The sequence below is a fragment of the Cucurbita pepo genome, chromosome 4 (genome assembly GCF_057944985.1).
Source record: "Cucurbita pepo subsp. pepo isolate OVF chromosome 4, ASM5794498v1, whole genome shotgun sequence".
Lineage (NCBI taxonomy): Eukaryota > Viridiplantae > Streptophyta > Magnoliopsida > Cucurbitales > Cucurbitaceae > Cucurbita > Cucurbita pepo.
Genome location: NC_141801.1, coordinates 6,431,160 through 6,438,648, shown reverse-complemented (window position 1 = coordinate 6,438,648; position 7,489 = coordinate 6,431,160). Strand labels below are relative to the sequence as shown.

General features: G+C 47.2%; 1 pseudogene; it reads right to left on the bottom strand.

The window, feature by feature from the left end:
* Window positions 1-3,894: 3,894 nt before the first annotated feature.
* Window positions 3,895-7,210, bottom strand: LOC147792969 (uncharacterized; annotated as a pseudogene).
* Between the last annotated feature and the right edge of the window lie 279 nt (window positions 7,211-7,489).

Genomic DNA, 7,489 nt, shown 5'->3' with positions numbered 1-7,489 from the left:
GTGCTGGAGTTCAAAAAGATAAAATAAAACGATTACAAATTAATTAATATAAATGAATGAAATGCAAACGTCCTATCCTAACCAAGACTAGGAATTAAATATGCAACTATCCTATGCAAGCGCCACAGTCTCTAATCACGATGCCACCGTCAACCGTACATGGGAGCCTTGCCTTTACCTGAAAAACAATATGGCACACGGCCTGAGTATTTCGAAGAAATACTCAGTAAGTGACCCCACTATAGGGGCCATGCTAATGCAAACACATGCAATCATGAATAGGGACCTATCTCTAATCATCTTAGGGGTGGCCTCCAGTCTCGGACAAATTGGATGTGTAGTACTTCCCTACACACGACTCACACGTGCGAGTGTGAGTCCCCAGGGCGCTCGCACACCCCCTGGACCCTCTGGTCAAGCTAATCTGTAGCGACGTCCGGAGGTCAGCGGAACCCCATAGTGTCATGCGCCTCATGAACACCCTCATCTGTGTGCTTTCGCACCTGTGCGCATTCGCGCTCATCATAAGGTGCCCGTCTGCACTCATCATCTCTAGGGAAAGTAGCCCTATGCTTATGAACATACAAAATGCATGAGGTCCCTCTAAATCCATCGTAATGTCTCTTCTGACACAACCCTCTAGTCTCATCTCTTTGTTACTCTAGGTAACGCATACTCGTGGATATTTATATTAATATCATTTTCATGCTCTTAGGGTTGTGTCCTACGTCGATCTAACGACATGATGCAATATGGCACTCATCATCATCTATCATGCTCAATATGGAAAACATCATCATATTAAGGTAAAAATCATGCAATCATCATGCTCATCATAATGCCACAACGGGCGTCAAACATATCAAGCGTCACTCAACAAAATATGTATATACTAGCACATATCATCAAGCATCATATAATTTATTTAGCCTATCCTATAGTAAGGCCACTTACTTGGTTGGCCTTGGCCGAAGTACTCCCTAAATAGCTAAACGTAAGCTCCGGTTCCGTGAGAGCTGCTTCCTACGTCGCCGGGGTTTGTTTCCTATCGCACCGTTCACCACTTTCCGTTAGTATTTCACAATTAATTTACCTATAATTTAATAAATGTGAAATACGACTCTAAAACGGCCTCGGATACCTTTATCGGGGCCGAAAACAGATCCAGGAGGGTCGAAACAGTGGAAATAGGGCTAAAAATAGTTGAGCCGAGCCGAACAGCCGCTGGAGCCGCTGGAGCGTCACTGGAGAGAGACCGAGCCGTTTGCGCCGAGCCGAGCCGAGGGACTGCCGCGCCGCTGTGTGACACGTGGCAGCAGCAGAGAAAGCCACGTCGGGCGGTAGTGTCGGGTCGAAGCGCGGGTCGCAGTCCGGTTCAGGTCGTGGTTCGGGTCGCGGGCTGTGGAAGGCTACTGGGCCAAGGCTAATCGTTGGGCCTCGGCTTACTGGGCTGGGTCGCAAGTGTTTGGTTTGCAGGCCGGCTCAATTGGACCGTGGGTCTAGTCTGGGTTGGTTCAACTAAACCGTAGCTTCTGGGCCGGTTTGAGGTTTGGGCCGCTGTAGTTGGGCTGGGCCGAAGGCAGAGGCCAAGGGAGGAACGGGCTGGCTCTCCCGGGTTCTGGGTTCGGGTTGACCCGGATCCGTGGATCTCGTCTTCCTTACCCGACTTCGGCCGATTTTCCCGCGAGCTTTCTCTCTCCTTCCCGCGACGTTTCCGTTGCCGATTTCGGTCCTCTTCCTTCCCTTTTCCTCTTTGTTCGTCGTTCTTCTTTCCTTTTTGGGAGTTTTACGGCTTAAAAGCTCCTAAAAGCCGCAGATCTAAGAATCGATTAAGAAACCTAATTTTCCGACCTCGGTTACCGACGACGACGCTTACGAAATAACACAAAACGCACCCTGAGTTATTGTGCTTTCGTTAGGGATCCCTCTTATGGTGGTAACAGGTCGTTTGGTGTCGGTTTGAGGGTGGTTTGAGGGCTCGTCGGAGAAACTGGACACTCGCCGACGTTTGTCCGAACTCTCTCTCTCTCTCTCTCTCTCGAAATTTTCTCTCTTTTCTCCCTTTGCAGGCGTTCTGAAGATGCTGGGCTGAGGGTGGGCGTGCTGTGACCGTTGTTTCGCGTGGGTTCCGCGAAACTCGGCGGTCGCCGGAAAACTCGCGGGTTTTCTGGTGACTGAGTTTCTTTTTTTTTTTTTTTCGTTTTCATTTATTTATTTATTTATTATTATTATTTATATATATATATATATATATATATATATATATTTTTCCTTTCTTTCCCGGGTCGTTACATTATCTACCCCTAAAAAGAACTTTCGTCCTCGAAAGTCTCAAACTCTTGTACCAACTCGGGGTATTTCTCTCTTATCTCGTCCTCACGCTCCCACGTGGCTTCCTCACTGTGGTGATTCCGCCACAGTACCTTAACAAACGCAATACTCCTGTTGTGTAAGGTTTTTACCTCTCTAGTTAAGATTCTTACTGATTTTTCCTCGTAGCTCAGATCTTCATTGAGTTGGAGTGGTTCGTAGTCTATTACGTGGATAGGATCCGTAATGTACTTCCTCAGCATCGACACATGAAATACATCATGTACTCCTGAGAGGGCTGGAGGTAAGGCTAACTTATACGCTACCGGACCAACTCGCTCTAGGATCTCGAATGGTCCAATGAATTTAGGACTTAACTTGCCCTTATGTCCGAATCTTAACACACCTTTCATAGGTGCCACCTTGAGGAATACTGGGTCCCCCACCTCAAACTCCAGGCTTTTACGCCTTACATCGGCGTAGCTTTTCTGTCTACTTTGAGCGGTACGCATCCTCGCTCGAATTTTCTGGACAGCCTCATTGGTGAGTCGAACCAACTCGGGTCCTACTAATTCTTTCTCTCCTACCTCGTCCCAACATAGTGGGGACCTACACCGTTTCCCATACAGGGCCTCAAACGGTGCCATTCCAATAGTTGCTTGGAAACTGTTGTTATACGAGAATTCCATTATGTGGAGTTTGGAATCCCAACTTTCCTTAAAATCTAGTACGCAAGCGCGTAGCATGTCCTCTAGAATTTGGTTTAAACGCTCCGTTTGTCCATCTGTTTGGGGGTGAAAGGCGGTACTAAAGTCGAGGCGGGTACCTAGTGCTTTTTGAAGTCCGCGCCAAAATGCTGACGTAAAGCGTGGATCCCGATCCGACACTATAGACACTGGGACTCCATGTAGTCTTACTATTTCTTTCACGTACAGCTGTGCCCAATTGTCAACTGTATATGTAACCTTCCCAGGTAGAAAGTGTGCCGACTTGGTCAACCTATCGACAACTACCCAGATCACTGTATAGCCCTTGGGCGTTTTGGGTAAACCTACTATGAAGTCCATCGCTATGTTTTCCCACTTCCACTCCGGTATGCTTAGGGGCTGCAACAACCCCGCCGCCTTTTGTCTTGGAGCTTTCACTTGTTGACAAACTAAGCACTTGCTCACAAACCCGGCCACATCCCTCTTCATGCTCTTCCACCAAAAGTGTTGTTTTAAATCTTGGTACATCTTAGTACCTCCTGGATGCATAGCAAATGGTGAGTTGTGAGCTTCCATCAGTATTTCCTTCCTTAAATCTTCTATTGTCGGAACACATAAACGTCCATGATACAATAGTTCTTCATCTGATGACTTCGAGAATCCATCTACTGGACTTTCGTCTAGCTGTCCTAGGACTTTCTGTAGGTTAGGATCCTCTCGTTGGGAGGTAATAATTCTCTGCCTAAGCGTAGGTTGTACCGTGAGTCGGGCCAGCTGTGCTATGACTCCCTCGGTCGCTACAGCTATGTTGGCTCGCTCGAACTCTCTTTGTACCCTTACTTCCCTCGTAATGAGGGCCAACGAGTGGACCGTCTTCCTACTCAAGGCATCTGCAACCACATTTGCTTTCCCAGGGTGGTACTGGATATCTACGTCATAATCCTTCACCAATTCTAACCACCTTCTCTGCCTCATGTTTAACTCTTTCTGGGTGAAGAAGTATTTCAAACTTTTGTGGTCGGTAAAAATTTGGGTTTTCTCGCCATACAGGTAATGTCGCCAGATTTTCAGCGCGAACACTACAGCGGCCAACTCTAGGTCATGGGTAGGGTAGTTCTTTTCATATTCTTTAAGTTGACGAGATGCGTATGCGACAACCTTGCCGTGTTGCATTAACACACATCCCAGTCCTTTCATGGAGGCATCACTATAGATCACATATCCTTCTGAGCTCTCGGGTACTATGAGTATCGGGGCGGTTACCAATCTCTCTTTTAGGTTCTGGAAGCTTGCCTCACAAGCATCATCCCATCTAAATGGCACCCCTTTTTTGTTAACTTTGTTAAAGGCGAGGATATTTTAGCGAAGTCCTGCACGAACCTTCGATAATATCCCGCCAATCCTAGGAAACTCCTTACTTCCATTACCGTAGTTGGGCGTTCACACTTTTTGATCGCTTCGACCTTGGTGGGATCTACAGATATTCCGTCCTTTGACACCACGTGTCCTAGGAAAGAGACTTGTCGTAACCAAAATTCGCATTTGGAGAACTTAGCGTACAACTTGTGCTCTCTTAGGGTGGTTAGGACTTTTCGGAGGTGTTCCTCGTGCTCTAGGTCGATTCTCGAGTATATGAGGATGTCGTCAATGAACACAATTACAAACATGTCTAGGCATTCTTTGAATACCCGGTTCATTAACTCCATAAATACAGCTGGGGCATTGGTGAGGCCAAATGACATCACTACAAACTCGTAGTGACCGTACCTTGTCCTAAACGCTGTTTTTGGTACGTCTTTTTCATTAATCCTAATTTGGTGGTAACCAGACCGAAGATCTATCTTAGAGAATACTGTTGCTTCTCTGAGTTGATCAAACAAGTTCTCTATTCTAGGCAGAGGATATTTGTTTTCTATGGTTCTCTTGTTTAGCTCTCTGTAATCGATGCACAGACGCATCGATCCATCTTTCTCCTTAACAAACAACACTGGCGCACCCCAGGGGGACACGCTAGGTCGAATGAATCCTTTATCTAGTAAGTCTTGCAGTTGCGCCTTGAGTTCCTTCAACTCTGCTGGCGCCATGCGATAGGGTGCTTTGGAAATAGGCCCAGTTCCCGGCTCGAGTTCGATGACGAAGTCGACCGCTCGGGAAGGGGGTATACCAGGTAAGTCATCCAGAAATACATCTGGGAACTCGTTTACTATTGGCACGTTTACTAGGGTCTCTTCCTTTCCTCTCACGTCTACAGCACATGCTAATATAGCTTATCCACCTTGTTGGACTAACCTCTTTGCTTTCATCATCGAGACTACCTTGGGGGTAATCCCGGTATTTGTGCCTTTAAATTTAAAGGTAGGTCCTGTCGGTGGTGAAAATTTTACTTCCTTTTTGCGACAGTCTATACTAGCTCGATTTTCAGCTAACCAATCCATGCCTAGTATGACGTCGAAATCTGTCATGTTTACCACTATCAGGTCAACGCTTAAAGTTTGGTTCCCTATGATTACTTGGCCATCCTTTACTCTATCCCTAGACACTAAGTCTACCCCCGCAGGGGTGCTTACAAACATTTCATGCAATAAGGGTTCTAATTCGAACCCTGCTTGTACAACAAAAGGCATGGAAGTAAAGGAATGCGTGGAACCAGAATCAAATAAGGTAAAAGCGAAATGACCTAAAATGGATAGTGTACCTGTCACCACGGCATCGGACCTCCCAGTGTCCTTGCTGGTTGACGCGTATGCCCTAGCTTGAGCTCGCGGTGGTGCTGGTTGATCCGTTCGCTCTACTACTCTGGGCGGGTTTGCTTGTGCTGTAGCATTTCCGGCCGTGCAGTTCATGGCGATGTGCCCCTCTTGACCACATCTATAATACGCTCGGCTGCCAGCCATGCACCTCCCACCGTGTAGTCTTCCACAGATAGTGCACCCTTCCTCTCTCCTCCCTCTGGCCCCATCTTGATTCCTGGGGTTCCTGTCAGTATGTCGGGGAGGGCGTCGCTCATCCCATCTAGGAGCGGGTCTGTTATTGGAACGGTGCCTACGTGCTGGTGGTGGACGGTCAGAGCCTCCTGATTCATGAGGACGCTTCTGCCCAATTATAACTGGCTCTTCACGTCGTTTCTCATCCTTTGGTTTCTCTAAAGCCTTGGCAGTTCTCAAGGCTTCCTCATAGGTCTTTGGGTTGAACGCCTCCAACATGCGGCGGATTCTTGGTTCCAAATCCAATATAAATTTCTCTATCATCTTTTCCTCAGTGTCCACCATGGACGGTGCAAATCTCTTGAGTTTATTAAACTCTCGGTTGTACTTCTCTACTGTGAGTCCTCCCTGTACCAGGTGGGCGAACTCCTGCTGCCTTTTAAGCCGCTCTGACTTAGGATAATATTCTTTAAGGAAGGCCTCCTTAAATCGTTCCCAGTTCATTGGTCCCCCTTCTGGGTTAAGGAGGGTTTTGTTATCTCTCCACCATATCTCTGCGTCCTTTTGTAGGACGAAGGTTGCACAGGCGACCTTTTGTTTCTTTGGGCACTCCATAGTCTCAAAGGTGGTTTCTACCGCTGCAATCCACATTTGGGCTTCTATGGGGTCTACTAGGGAACCAGTGAATGGTCGAGGGTCGTATCTCTTGAAATCCCTTATCCAGTTTGAACATCTAACAGGTTGTGGAGGGTTTACTGGGGCATTGGCCTGAGCAGTGGCCTGTGCCTGTGCCTGTGCCTGTGCCTGTGCCTGTACCTGTGCCTGTACCTGTGCCAGTGCCAACGCCTGTGCATGGGCCTGTGCTTGGGCTTGTTCCTGGGCCTGTTGTAGACTGGCTTGCTGGTTGGTTACCAAGGTTTGAATTAGGACTTGGATGGAGTCACACATTAACCTAGTATTAGCATCTACTCCACCCACTGGGGGTGCAGCTTCAGGTGCGACTTGGAGTGGTAGGGTAGGCTGGGGTGGAGGTTCTACTTGTGGTGGAGGCTGTACTGGTGGTGGAGGCTCAGCTTGTAGTGGAGCTAGAGGAGGTAGCTCAACTGGAGGTAAAATTGGGGGCAGCGTAACTGTTACCGGCCCAGTCTTTGATCTTTCTTGAGGTGGGCCCTCTACCGCCACACCTCGTCCTACTTCTCTACGACGGGGTCGCCCCCTTCCTCGTCTTCCTCTTCCTCTTCCTCTTCCTCTTTCTCGTCCTCCGGGCATGGTTCTATAAACCAATATAAGGTTGCTTAAATCTAAGGCCTTAATACTATGCATATATATATATATATATATAACAATACGCACACTATACAATACATCGTAACGCCAAAGAAGTAAACATTCATCATGCTAAGCATCATATCATGCTACTAACAAAGTTACTCAGCATGCAACACATGACATCATACTCTTAAATAAATACGTGAAATATCACAACCATTTCAGTAATGTCAACATAAAAAAAAAAATGCATGCAAGTTTTAAAACATTTCTCTTTTC